This window comes from Microcaecilia unicolor, chromosome 6 (assembly GCF_901765095.1).
Source record: "Microcaecilia unicolor chromosome 6, aMicUni1.1, whole genome shotgun sequence".
NCBI lineage: Eukaryota > Metazoa > Chordata > Amphibia > Gymnophiona > Siphonopidae > Microcaecilia > Microcaecilia unicolor.
In genome coordinates, this window is record NC_044036.1 from 142546135 (window position 1) to 142561331 (window position 15197).

Sequence of the window (15197 nt, forward strand, 5' to 3'; positions counted from 1 at the left end):
GAGGGGAGACACGATAGAGGTATATAAAATAATGAGTGGAGTGGAACAGGTGGATGTGAAGCGTCTGTTCACGCTTTCCAAAAATACTAGGACTAGGGGGCATGCGATGAAACTACAGTGTAGTAAATTTAAAACAAATTGGAGAAAATGTTTCTTCTCCCGACGCATAATTAAACTCTGGAATTCGTTGCCGGAGAACGTGGTGAAGGCGGTTAGCTTGGCGGAGTTTAAAAAGGGGTTAGACAGTTTCCTAAAGGACAAGTCCATAAACCACTACTCAATGGACTTGGGAAAAATCCACAATTCCAGGAATAACATGTATAGAATGTTTGTATGTTTGGGAAGCTTGCCAGGTGTTCTTGGCCTGGATTGGCCGCTGTCGTGGACAGGATGCTGGGCTCGATGGACCCTTGTTCTTTTCCCAGTGTGACATTACTTATATAAGGATCTTAGAAGATTGATCAATTTTAAGAGATAAATCACTAGACCCTGGGAATAAGGAATGGAAGTATCTTTTTGATCTAGCCAAAGCAATTTAGTTTTGTCATCATTTTTTAAATCCATGAATCGAGCTATATATAATGTTAACACATGTTTAGTGCGCAAAAACAGGGAAATTGTACACAACACTTTAATATGTTTTGCAGTAAACCGTATCTCATGCGCTATATATTAGGGCTTAATGCTGTTTGGTAAAAGGAGCCCCTAAGTTGCCCAGAAGGGGCTGAAGATTAATGAGCCATTCAGGTATGATTAGTGGGAAGAGGAAAGCTCCGAGCATACCTGAAATGAACGGGAGATGTTTTAATTAGCTCTTTTGAGTTTGAGGAAACTGGATCAGTGAGAGTTTGGATCCTCTCTCCACTTATTTATTTATTTTTTGGTGGTGGGAGGGGGGGGGGGGGATTTCGCTCACAACTTATGTAGTTGTATCTCAAGGCAAGTTAAATTGAAGTTCTGTCGTTCCTTGTCCCAGAGGGTTTGCTAAACCATATTAAGGGTTAGCAACTATATATAGCACCTAAAAAATTCTATAAGCCACGCCTAAAGTTCAGCTCAGTTTATAGAATAACCACTTAAGTGGAGAGGTCTGCATAAATTTTCCATTTGTACCAACGAAAATGTGGTGCAAATATCCATACCTAAATTTGCATGCAAAGCACCATTATTCTGCAATTACTCATGTAACTGAAAACCACACCCTTGATTCACCCTGAAACACCCATGACCCTCCCATTTCCACACCCCCTTTTTTAGACTGCATGCAAATTTTAGACACAGATCCCACGCAGGGGCGTAGGCAGGTCTGCCATTTTGGGTGGGCCCAGAGTTAATCTGGGTGGGCCCTTCCCACCCCCTAACCTTAACCATGTACATACATACAATATAGTGTTTTGTTTTGTTTTTTAAAGACTCAGCATCTGCCCATTTCTCTTTGAACCTCCTCCCCCGGTTCTGCCTCAGAGCTATTGCCCATCGCAATTCCTATAGGCAACCTACACCAGCTCTGCAGGCTTCTTCTACCATGTCCCCAGCAAAGAAACAAGAAGTGACATCATTGAGGGGAAGGACATGACAGAGATGCCTGCAGGGCTGGCACGGGATGCCTATAGGAATTGCTGCCGGCAGTAGCTCTGAGGTAGACCTGGGGGGGGGGGGGTTCTAGAGAGAGACAGGCAGATGCTAGGCCACGAGTGGGGAAGAGGGAAAGAGAGTAGTGAGGCCTCATGGGCTGCTGACTGGGTGGGCCTGAGGCAAGAATGGGTGGGCCTATGCCCACCCAGGCCCACCCTTAGCTACGCCACTGATCCCACGCCTAAATTTATATGCATTAGTCCCAATTTAATCTAATTAGTGCCAATAATTGCTTGTTAAAACCAATTATTGGCACTAATTGGCTCATTATTCTAATTGGGAATGCACCTAAATTTGTGTGCACACGTTTTGGCGACCTTTACAGAATCAGGGGGTAAGTGCTAAAACACGCTTAATGCAGGAAAGAAGGCTTAGTGCAAAGAGCATTAAAGTGTTTTGCAGTAGTTTGTCTGTCAGCACACCCTAACTCATGCATTAGCAATTTTTAAAAAATATTTTTTTGCTAGGGGTGTGAAATGGGCAAAGAATGGGCATGTAAGCGTTATCCAGCATTAGTGCATGTTAATTGGTGAACGTAGAGTTAATGCGGGAACACTTAGCACCTCCTAAATAGGAGGTTTAAATGCTCCTGTGTTAACTTTTTTTCAGGTCGCACACAACCTAAAGAAATTAATTGAAAAATGCTTACAATATTGCCAACTTAGCAATGCACTTAGTGTGCAGGAAAGGTAAAATTATGTATAATCATACCTGATAATTTTCTTTCCATTAATCATAGCTGATCAATCCATAGACTGGTGGGTTGTGTCCATCTACCAGCAGGTGGAGATAGAGAGCAAACTTTTGCCTCCCTATATGTGGTCATGTGCTGCCGGAAACTCCTCAGTATGTCGATATCAAAGCTCCATCCGCAGGACTCAGCACTTAGAGAATTACACCCACGAAGGGACACTCTGCCCAGCTCACCACCGCCGAAACGGGGGAGGGGAATTAACCCAGCTCATCCCCACACAAGTGGGGGAGGGGAATCCGTCCAGCTCATCCCCGCGGAGCGGGGGAGGGACACCACACCCGCCGATGCGGGGGGATCTGGCTTATCCTGCAACCGCAACCGCGGGAGGAGCTGACTGACCCTAACACCGCCGAAGCGGGAGGGGTACAAAGCTGCCCTACAGCCGCACGAAGCGGGAGGGAGTGCCGGCAGAATTTATGTCTCAATCCAGCCCCGTAAAACGGAGGGGAGAGGAATGCAGCAGCTCACTGTAACACAAACTCGTCTCAACTCTTGAAGAATCCAAGTGAAAGAACTTGAACACGAAGTCTTTCTGAAATAACTGAAGACTAAACTTGAACCTGAAATGCAACCAGAATAAAAACAGAACAGATATCTGGGAGGGGCTATGGATTGATCAGCTATGATTAATGGAAAGAAAATTATCAGGTATGATTATACATAATTTTACCTTCCATATCATCAAGCTGATCAATCCATAGACTGATGGGATGTACCGAAGCAGTACTCACCCAGGGCGGGACATTGAAATCCCTGACCTCAACACTGAAGCTCCAAACCGGGCCTCCGCCCGTGCAGCCACAGTCAAACGGTAATGCTTGGAGAATGTATGAGCCGAAGCCCAAGTTGCCGCCTTGCATATCTCTTCCAAGGAGACGGATCCGGCCTCTGCCATCGAGGCCGCCTGAGCTCTCGTGGAGTGAGCCTTCAGCTGGATAGGCGGCACCTTCCCCGCGGCCACATAAGCCGCTGCAATGGCTTCCTTGACCCATCTTGCCACTGTAGGCTTAGCAGCCTGCAGACCCTTACGAGGACCTGCAAACAGGACAAACAGATGATCCGATTTCCGGAAATCATTGGTCACTTCCAAGTATCTGAAGATGACTCGTCTCACATCCAGATATTTAAGAGCAGAGTACTCCTCTGGGTAGTCCTCCCTACGAAAGGAAGGGAGACAGAGCTGCTGATTCACATGGAAGCGAGAAACAATCTTGGGCAGGAAGGAAGGCACTGTGCGAATAGTCACTCCTGCCTCAGTGAACTGCAGAAAAGGCTCTCGACATGAGAGCGCCTGGAGCTCGGAAACTCTTCTGGCTGAAGTGATAGCCACCAAAAAGACTGCTTTCAACGTCAGGTCTTTCAGAGATGCCCTCGACAAGGGTTCAAAAGGCGGCTTCTGCAATGCTCTTAGCACCAGGTTGAGATTCCACGCAGGCACCACTGAGTGCAGAGGAGGGCGCAGGTGATTAACTCCCTTGAGAAAGCGCACCACATCTGGCTGCGAAGCCAGGGAAGCACCCTTCAGGCGGCCCCTGAAGCAAGCCAGAGCCGCTACCTGGACTTTAAGGGAACTGAGCGACAGGCCTTTCTCCAGACCTTCTTGCAGGAACGCCAACACTGAAGAAATTGGAGCAGTGAAGGGAGAAAGTGAGCCTGCTTCACACCATGCTGCAAAGATACGCCAAACCCTGGCGTAAGCAGTAGAAGTAGAGCGTTTCCTCGCTCTCAGCATAGTGGCGATGACCTTGTCTGAGAAGCCCTTCTTCCTCAGACGCTGCCGCTCAATAGCCAGGCCGTAAGACCAAAGGGAGAGGGATCCTCCATCACCACGGGACCCTGATGTAACCGGCCCTGCTCCACTGACAGCCGTAGAGGATCGTCGACTGAGAGCCTGATCAAGTCCGCATACCAGGGACGTCTGGGCCAATCCGGACCCACCAGGATTACCCTGCCGGGATGCTTTGCCACCCGGTCTAGCACCCTGCCCAACATGGGCCAGGGCGGGAACACATAGAGGAGCTCTTGTGTCGGCCACTGTTGGAGAAGAGCATCTACACCCAGGGATCGAGGGTCCCGTCCTCTGCTGAAAAAGCGCGGCACTTGGCAATTGGCCGATGACGCCATCAGATCTAGGCTCGGCTGGCCCCAGCGCTTCGTGATGTCCAAGAACGCCTGAGCAGATAGTTGCCACTCTCCGGGCTCCAAGGTATGGCGACTGAGAAAGTCCGCCTTGACATTCATGACTCCGGCAATGTGGGCCGCTGAAAGCTGCTCCAGGTTCGCTTCCGCCCACTGGCAAAGACTCATAGCCTCCTTGGCTAGAGGGGCGCTCTTGGTACCTCCCTGGCGGTTGATATAGGCCACAGCCGTGGCATTGTCTGACAGGACCCGTACAGGCTACAACACCAGTACCGGGATGAACTCCAATAACACCAACCGAATGGCTCTGAGTTCCAGGAGGTTGATAGACCACTTGCCTCTGCAGGAGACTAGAGCCCCTGCGCTGTCCTTCCCAAGCAGTGGGCTCCCCAGCCCATCAAAGAGGCGTCTGTCGTGACGACAATCCACTCCGGGGTCACCAGAGGCAATCCTGCAGACAACTTGTCTGTCTGCGTCCACCAGCTCAGCGCCTTGCGCACTGCTGGGTCCACGGGAAGGCGCACAGCATAATCCTCCGACATCGGAGTCCAGCGCAGCAGCAGAGATAGCTGTAGTGGTCTCATATGAGCCCTGGCCCAGGGCACTACTTCCATCGTGGCCGTCATAGAGCCCAACAGCTGCACGTAGTCCCAAGCCCGAATAGGAGAGGCTACTAGGAACTAGTCCACCTGAGCCTGAAGCTTGACAATCCGATTGTCTGGCAGGAACACTCTGCCCACTTGGGTGTCGAATCGAACTCCCAGATACTCCAGGGACTGAGTCGGGCGCAGCTGGCTCTTCTTCCAGTTGATGATCCATCCCAGGGAGCTCACAAGAGCAACTACCCGGTCCATAGCTTTGCCGCACTCTGCATAAGAGGGGGCTCGGATCAACCAGTCGTCCAGATAAGGATGGACTTGTACTCCTTCCTTTAGCAGGAAGGCCGCTATGACCCCCATTACTTTGGAAAAGGTCCGCGGAGCAGTAGCCAACCCGAAAGGGAGGGCTCTGAACTGGAAGTGTCGTCTCAGGACTGTAAAACGCAGAAAGCGTTGGAGAGGAGGCCAGATGGGAATATGCAGGTACGCTTCCTTGATGTCCAAGGAAGCCAAGAACTCTCCTGCCTTCACTGCCGCTATAACAGAGCGGAGAGTCTCCATGCGAAAGTGCCTCACTTTCCAGGCCCGATTGACCCCTTTGAGGTCGAGGATAGGCCGGACAGAACCTCCTTTCTTTGGAACCACAAAGTAAATGGAGTAACGTCCCTTGCCAATCTGATTTTTTGGCACCGGAACGACCGCACCCAGGCGGATCAGGTTGTCCAAGGTCTGCTGCACTGCCACAGCTTGACCGGAGACTTGCAGGGAGAGAGTACAAACCCGTCTCTTAAGGGTTGGCAGAACTCTAGCTTGTAGCCGTCTCTGATGACTTCCAGCACCCACGCGTCTGAAGTTATAGTGGTCCACTCGCCCAGAAACGAGGACAGCCGTCCTCCAATCTGCACTGGGGCGTGGACCAAGGCCCCGTCATTGGGTACGAGACCCTGGGGAGGACCGGAGGGAGCACCTCCGGGACGGCGGTCTCTGCGAAAGGAATGCTGCTTGGGGGAGAAATTCCTCTTGAAGGAAGAGGGGGCAGAGGAACCCGACTTGCCCGGGCGGTACCGACGGGCTTCCAGCAACCGTCCTCTGGAGGTACCGGGACGAGTACTAGCCCGAGCCCTGACCTCTGGTAATTTCTTGCCCTTAGACGTGCCGAGATCGGTCACGATTTTGTCCAGCTCGACCCCAAAGAGCAGCTTGCCTTTAAAAGGCAATCTAGCCAGGCGGGATTTAGAGGCGTGGTCAGCAGACCAATGTTTCAGCCAAAGCCACCGCCGCGCAGAGACTGTCTGAGCCATGCCTTTAGCTGAGGCTCTCAAGACATCATACAGCAAGTCTGCCAAATAGGCTAAGCCCGATTCCAGGGCCGGCCAATCAGCCCTCAAGGAAAGATCCGAGAGGGAAGCCCGCTGCACCATAGTCAGGCACGCCCTGGCCACATAGGAGCCGCAAACTGAGGCCTGCAAACTTAAAGCAGCTGCCTCAAAGGACGACCTTAAGGCCGCCTCCAATCTTCTGTCTTGGGCGTCCTTTAGGGCCGTGCCACCTTCCACCGGCAACGCCGTTTTCTTAGTCACCGCAGTGATTAAGAATCCACGGTAGGCCACAGATAGGCCTCACGTTCACTCACAGCCAAAGGATAGAGGCGGGACATAGCCCTAGCCACTTTAAGGCTCGTTTCCGGGACATCCCATTGAGCCGCAATTAAGGTGTGCATGGCATCATGCACGTGGAAGGATCTAGGCGGGCGCTTCGTCCCCAGCATAATGGCAGAGCCAACAGGGGCTGAGGGAGAGACGTCCTCCGGAGAGGAAATCTTCAAAGTGTCCATGGTCTGTAAAAACAGGTTGGGCAAATCCTCTGGGCTAAAAAGCCGCGCTGCAGAGGGGTCATCCGCTCCATCCGAGCGGGGATCTATCTCCTCCAAGGAATCCGCAAAGGACCGTTGGGAGACCTCAGACACGCTGCCCTCATCTACATCGGAGGAGACAAAGTCCTCCAAGGCCTGGAAATCAACCCGAGGGCGTTTACCTCTGGGAACCTCAACCTCTTTATCAGAAGAGGGAGCAGGGGCAGCGTTTTGCATGAGGAAAGCCTGATGCAGCAGCAAAACAAACTCGGGGGAGAAACCCCCCAGACTGTGCACTTCCGCAGCCTGGGCAACAGCCCTAGACGCACTCTCAACCGGCGCTCGCAATAGCGGGGGAGAGACATGCTGCGCATCCAAAATGGCGTCCGGCGCGAAACTCCGCGAAGGAGCCGCGCGGGAAGAATGGCGCTTAACTTTAGCCGCTTGTGCCGTCGCCCAAATTAAGGGCGTTCATGGCATTAATGTCTCCAACCTCAAGGGCGGCCCACGAAGAAGCCGTCCGAGCCGCGTGGCCGGCCAAGATGGCGGAGGCGAGGAGCGGGGGATGGGCGTTTATGGCGGGAAAAAAACCGCCACGCCGGAGGAACGACCGGGACATTCATCGGTCACTAAACTGTCACCCATCAAGGGCGAATCAGGTTGTAAAACCCCCGCATCCCCTCTAGAAGCGCTCCAGCGATCCGGGGAGCGACCCTTTGCGCCCTCGCCCTCCGACGCCATATGCCACGAGGAGAAGAATCGGGGAACCCCCTGCCCGCTATAAAAAGGTAAAATTACCTGCTTGCCGCTCCGAGCTGTAACGAACTGGTGTCCCAGTGAGTAGCTGCAATGAATGTTTAAAGAAACGTCGAATTAAACGCCTTTAAAGACGTTTAAAATTTTTTTTTTTTTTAAACGGAGCCAGCGGGAGGGGGGAGAAAAGGAGGGACCTGGCACCACCAGGTTTGCACTTGCTCAAAAGAGCCCTCAACCCCAGGCCTCAACAAAACCTAAGGATTAGGCTTGGAGGCCTAGCCAGAGCTGCTGCTGTGTGTGACCACCACCTGCTGAGATAGAGAACATACTGAGGAGTTTCCGGCAGCACATGACCACATATAGGGAGGCAAAAGTTTGCTCTCTATCTCCACCTGCTGGTAGATGGACACAACCCACCAGTCTATGGATTGATCAGCTTGATGATATGGAAGTTTTGCATTAAAATGCACTAAACCCCAGGTACTTGTGACCTGGATTGGCCACTGTTGGAAACAGGATACTGTGCTCGATGGCCCTTTGGTCTGTCCCAGTATGGCAACGCTTATGTTCTTATGGCCCCTACATTTGTACCTGAGGAAGGGTTGTAGATGCCCTCGGCGAATCTTCAGCCTTACCCCTCCCTTCAGTTAACTTTCCAATCTCTAGCTTACACCCCCTGCCCCAAGATTTTGATGATGAAACTCAACAATCACAATCAACGTGCAAAAAAAAAAATGCAGGTTAAAGTATTTGCTGATAGTTTTTTGAGTTTGAGTTTGGCTGTCAGGACGAACTGTTTTGTAGTTTATCTCTGCGGCCCCCAATAAGCTGCCACGCTAGGCAACTGCCTACTGTTGCCTAATGGTTGGGTCAGCCCTGGACAATGGGACAGAGTGTGTTAGGTAGCCAGTCTGAGAGCTTAGCATACAAATATGTTCCATCTTTGCTTATACCCTACATTGTCTATTAAAATGTTCTACATATTGTGTTGACGTTGTAAGTAGTATACTATACCATACTTTGTATTGCTATTTGAATACTTTTGCTTTAATTGTCTATTGCTTATGTTTGATTTATTCTTACTGGACACCACCTTGAGTGAATTCCTTCAAAAAGGCAGTAAATAAATCCTAATAAATAAATAAATAATAAAATAAAATAGGTTGGAGGTTAAAGAAAGTGTGACATTCTCCCCTTTGTGACATGGATGTTAAGTTTATTTGCATGGAATAATTTTGGAACTGTGCTTTATTTTTTTGTCATGGCCAGGTATGACGTTTGGATATACAGCAAACCCTATGGGAGCCCCCTTGTCACTCAGCCAAAGAAATGTGCCTAGTAGCAAAGAAATGAGGAAAATTCAAGGCAGATGCTCTCCCTTTCTCACAGCATATGTACCTAGTGGATTCTTCCAATGGTAACAGCACCGCACTAACGGCTGTGTGAGCAATACATCTGCACATGGCAGTGATATGGAAGGTTGCACAACTTGTTCGCAGCCCCCCTCCCTGTTTCCTCTCATTGGTGATGGTGACATAGGTGGGGCATGGGTACCCAGTGGGACAGTCACACAGGTTGCAGTCATAGCTCAGAACAGTCCTGAAAGTTAGCTCAGAGGTTCCCAAACTTTTTCGGTTCACGGCACCCTTAGTGTTCGAGCAATGTTTCGTGGCACACCCCCGGCCAGCCACATAGGTCTCCACCCCCCACAGTTCTCTGCTGCTGCTCCCCCCCCCCCCCCCCCCCCCCCCCCCCCCCCCCGCATTTTTCCACTGCCCACCTGGAGCAGCCCTGGGGGGCCTCCTCTGCCCCCCTGTGCCTCCATCTTCCCATTTTCCTGTACCAACGTTCCTCCCTGCCCAGCCTAGCCTCTTTTCTTTGTCCTTGTCTCTCCCCATATTCAGCTTCTTTCTTTTTTTCCTTCTTCCCATTCTATCCTGCCCTGCCCACCCTACCCCATGAGTGCCAAATCTCTTCCTCTCTCTTCCAGGCCTGGCCACCCCCTGAAGTCTGATTTCTCTCCCCTTCAACCTTCCTCCTCCAATCAAGTCTCTCTTCCCCACTCCCAGTGAGCCTTGCATCTCTCCCTCTCGCCAACTCTCCTCCATAGCCCCAGTCCCCTGTACCTCTCCAGCAGCAGCGATGATTAACAAAGTTTTCCGTCAGCATCGGGGCCTCTTCTCGGGCGCTTCCTGCCTATGCGGATAACAGGAAGTTGCATCAAAATAGGCGGGACGCTCCAGAGAAGAGAGCAGCTCCGACGTTGGTGGAAAGCTAGCTCAGTCGCCGCTACCAGAGAGGGTACAGGGGCCTTGGGCTACAGAGGAGAGCTGGCAGAAAGGAGAAGGAGAGATGCAGGACTCACAGGACACGGGGAAAGGGAAGAGAAAAAGAGACATAATGAGGGAGCAACAGCGGTTTGGATGGCAGTGGGAGTTCAAGATTTACCGTTGCACCCCTGCGAGTTCGCTGCGACACACTGGGGTGCACAGTTTGGGAACCACTGTGTTACCTCATTTATGTGGCTCTGCAGCTTGGAGAAATGAAGGCCATTGTGATTCTCCTGCCTCCTTCCCTTATGGGCAATTTGAATGTCCATTCTTATACTTGTGTTGTACTGTTTCCCTAGTAAGGCTGCAGTCCAAAAGTGAAAAGGCCAAACACTGCATTGGAGTTATAAATCAGACTGGATTTTAATGTTGTCCAGAGAATTTGAAGATTAGAAACTTAAGAAAACACTACAACAGTCGTGCAGATAATCACTGATTTCTAATTTATTTACAGTGATAATGTTATATTAAAAAAATCATCATATTTTACCTTCTGTAAATCAAAATCAATAGCACAGAGAAGCATCAGATACAGTAATAAATATGCATATATATCAATTTTAATTTAGTATCTATTTATAGGGTCCTTTTACTAAAGGTGTGCTAACAGATCGTGCACCTTAGTAAAAGATTCCAGCTAGTGAATGTAGAACCAAATCTAACAGACAGTTCAGGGTTTGCTTGTTCCATTCAGAACAGCCAGCATTGTTCATTTAATAAGTGAAATCAGGAAGTTAAAGACATTTTTCACCAGCGGTGAAACCGGTAGTTTTTGCTCAGCATGGATTTTTGTTTTTGTGATACTTAATTTATGGTGCCAATTTATAGAAAAGCCACCCTAGTGTGTAAGATGCCACCTACCTCTTGGCATTTCTGTTACCTCTCTTGGGTTGAAAGTTTGCTTTCTCTACTGCATCTAAATAGGAGAAATAGTCCTTGTCCTGTGATCAGATTTTCTCTCCAGGGGATGTTATACTTCTGTTTTATAAGAAGGATAGATACAATTTTAATGTGCTGCTTGTAACTCAGATGCCCAGTTCCCACTATCAGAATGCAGTGTCAAAATACAAATGAGATGACTTCTTTTAAGGTAGGTGTCATTTCTAAAATCAGACTCTGATTTCTTCCATTTTTTTTTTGCCTGTTACGTTTTCTCACTAATCTCCATTTTCCGAAATCAAGAAGCATCCAGCATTTTCTCTGTATGTTCAATAACCGTTAAAAATGACCTTACATTTACTGGATCAAGTTTGTTTTGAATATAAACGCCAGGCACTCACTCTGTCTCCTCCCCTCCCATGTTCTGACACGATCGGTGAATTTTCAGGAAAGTTATTCTGCATGCATACTGACGGAGGGATGGACGGAGTGAACTAGCCTCTGACTGCTTTTATTTACAACATTTCAAAAATGTTACAAAAGCTACATATGGTATAAAAGTCCCCTAGAAGGATTCAAATTCAAGGCATGTTTGATGTGCACAGTAACCCCGAAATTCTATAAATGGTGCTTAAAATTGCACATGCAAATTTGGGTGTGCACCCTATTTGCATGCACAATTTAATTGACTAACAAGCCAATTAGCGCTGATAATTGGCTGTTAATCAATTATTGGCACTAATTGGAATTAGTTAAAATTTACACATGCATTTTTAGTCATGGGGATCAGTGTATAAATGTTATGTCTGGCTCCAAAAAAGATGCATGGCCACAGGAGGATCATGAGTGGATCAGGGGTGTTCCTACAATTTACGCACGCTGTTGCAAAATAAGAGGGATCCGTGCTTAATTTACATGCAAGGATTTATTTATTTAAAAGATTTATATCCTGCTTTAAAATCAAAATTCACAATATCAAAATGGACTCAACAAACACTAACAACTACAAAAAATCATAATTCTAAATCATCATTAACATAATAGGAAAAACTGCCTAATAGACCCATTTTATCCATCAGTACAGGCTTTTTTACAAAATAAAATGTTTTCAACAATTTCTTAAATTGTTCATAATCAGTACAGAGCTTTAAATAACCCAGAAGATGGTTCACAAATTCCGTCCAGCTATTGAAAAAGTACAATTCCGTGTTTCCACTAAATAACATACAGACACCTTTAACTGTTTCATCGATATGAAACATAAATCCCGTTGTGGTTCAAACATATTCATAGAATCCATGAAATATTGAGGAATTTTACCATTAATACATTGATGGATCAATGCCAAAACTTTATATTGTATATGAACTTTTACTGGCACCCAATGTAAATATTTCAACTTAGGAGAAACATGCTCAAATCTCTTCATTCCCGCAAGCACACGACCTGCCGTGTTCTGAGCAATCTGTATTTACCTCAGGGCTTACTTGGTGTAAATCCTCATGTTTAAAGTTAAGCGCCAATCCGGGTCCTAAGCGTATTCTATAATGGCACCTAATTAGAATAGCGCTTAGCGTGGGGCTTTTTGGTGCTGACTTTTCAGTACTATTTATTGAATTTGGTCCTAGGTGCCCTCATGCCTCCACCTCCTTTTGAGAATTCATCGCTAGGATCATTATAGTGCTGGAAATATTGATTAGCACATCAAGTGACTGATTTAACTGGATGTGGCAAGCCAAGAATGGGCTTTATTACAGCTGTGCACGTGCTTTTCTTAATCAGCTTAAAATATACCTTACAAACATTTAGATTTGCATAATGTGTTGCTAAAACTGCTAAATGTTTCCAGCTATTGACTTTTTGAGTTATTTTTTACTCTAGGAAAAAAAGGCTTAATTTCCTGCATTGCCCTCTGTCCAAACGGCTTGCAATGCATGGTAAGAGAGAGTGGCACCACTTTAACACACCAAGCAGGGTGGGGGAATTCTATAAGAAGCCATCTGGACTTAAGTAGCAAGAATGCACTTAAAATGTGGGTATTGTAGTCATTTACACTTGTATGTGAACACACATGCATGCAATTGAACAGTTTCCAGCTAACAGCTATTCTCAATTGCTTTTCTTCCTTCTGTTAGCCAATTCTCGATGCAGGTGGGCATTCAATGGGCAGAGTATGGGTGAAGCACACAGTTCTAAAATGCTATAATCTACAGTCCAGTGGTGTAGGCACAGGTGGGTCCAGGCCCACCCACTTTGGACTCAGGACCACCCAACAGTGGCACCACAGCAATGTGGCTGGCAGGGGACCTCAAGCTCTGCCAGCTGAGGACTCTTGGTGTCTCTCCCTCCGGGAGATCAGGGGCTCATTAACTCGACCTGCCGGTACCTTTAAATCCTTTACTTCTTGGTGTGAGCAAGGGGAATGGGAGGGGAGGAGAAATGCCAGGTTGGGTTGTCATGCTCACCCACTTTGGACTCAGGCCTGCCCAGAATTGGGTGTCTGGCTACGCCCCAGCTACAGACCTTCTTTAGCAATATCTGTGCTTTGTATTTTTACCAGCTCCAGGGCTTGTGTCTAAACTATAAGTCATGCATTTCACCTGTTATTCTACAGAGACAAGTAGGTGTGTGTATATGTATATATATATATGTATATATATATATATATATATATATATATATATAATTTAATAGGCTTCATAGAATGTTTCTTGCTAGAATGTTTTTAGTACCTATAAATAGATGAATCATTATAGAATTACCCTCCATGTGCCTGATATACTAAAGTGTATTTTTCTATTTTCTGTTTATAGGAAAAAATGTCTGGTACATTAGAGTCTATGCTTGTTCTCCTTCCCTATACAGAAACATAAGCACATTTCCCTTCTCTGGCCACCCCACCCCACTGTTTCCTGGGCTACAGCAGTAGAAGGATTCTGAGTCTCCAGCAGAAAAGGGCTCCTCACCATGATGACCATCAAACACAGGAGCAGAAGCAGTTGTCCTGTAACTTTGGAAATCTCCAGTGGGAGGAACTTGCTGCCCAAAACTACAAATACTTTCTCAAAGAACTCATAGAAGTGAAACTTTAAAAACCCCAAACAAATGAAAAAAAAAACTATCCTTAGAGCACTGTAGGACAAAAGTTTGTAAGATTATTGACTGAAGCGTCTGATAGCAGATCCCAACTGTACAAGATCAGGTAAGGTTTCATCGAGTGTTCTTGTAGAAGGATGTTGAGAAGTCTGAAGCTCTGGGGTCTTCCCATGGTTTGTAGTATCAGAGAAAGGTGCATCTTGTGTCGAGGGCTGATTTTTCAGGTCTTGGAGAACCTGTGTGAACTCCTGGCTGTAACAGTAATTGGCTTGTAGGCTATGTCTCCTTACTGGAGGCAACTCAGTGACTTCGTCATGGAAAAGCAAAAGCCCTTTGGATGCAATAGGTGGGAAGCTACCCTCCCTCTCCCATGGGATGTCCCAAATGATTGAGAAGGGCTGTAAGGTGCTATGCATCCTATGGAGGCCAGAGTCAGTGCAGATGGAGTTCCTTTTCTTCAGAATGGACTTGAGAGGACTAGGACAAGATGCATCAGGAGCAGACAATCGTCTCCTTGACCAACTGTCCTCCACTGGAGCCTGAAAGGCTACTTTGCTTTGTTTGGGCTCAGCCAAGCACTTGGGTGTCACCAGAGGTAGAAGTGTTACTTTTTTCTTACTTTCTTCCCCTACGTGCAGCACTTTGGGCAGACTGTGAGCTGGCTGGGAAGGACCCGAATCTGGCATAGTTTGAGGCTGACTCTTTTTGCTGGGTACATTTTTCTCCGGACCGGGAAGGGTGAGTCTCAATTTTATGCCCTCATTCTTGGAAGCTGCAGACGGCTTGCCTGATTTCTTCATGCTGGCCACGGTGGCCACTGATCCACATTGCCTGGAAACAGCACAAGCTGGGGTCTTTGTTTTCCTTTAGAGATTTGCAAGGTAACTGCTTTGTTCTTTCTCTCAAGCCCTTGCTTACCATCTCCGTTTTTCTTTTTTGCTGCTTTTCCTTTATATATTCAATTGATGATAATACACATAAGGAATCAGTGATTGTAGATCAACTTCATCTGCAGGGCTGGCAGGAGAAACAAGTACTGTTCTCTCTGAAGTAAACAGCCCGGACTCCTCTCATCTGCGGTTACCTCCTCACTTGTTCACTCCTTTTATACCCTCCCACAGCCCACTCAAGATATTTTGGTTAATAGATACCCAGCG

The 15197-nt window shown here is 47.6% G+C and overlaps 1 protein-coding gene across 1 annotated transcript in view; it reads left to right on the forward strand.

The window, feature by feature from the left end:
• Positions 1 to 13837, forward strand: part of CAMK1 (calcium/calmodulin dependent protein kinase I) — a 182669-nt gene extending 168832 nt beyond the window's left edge. Inside the window, exon 13 of the transcript XR_003942642.1 lies at positions 13758 to 13837. The gene's annotated coding sequence lies outside the window, so the exon portion shown is untranslated. The remainder of the gene's footprint in view (positions 1 to 13757) is intronic.
• The last annotated feature ends 1360 nt before the right edge of the window (positions 13838 to 15197 follow it).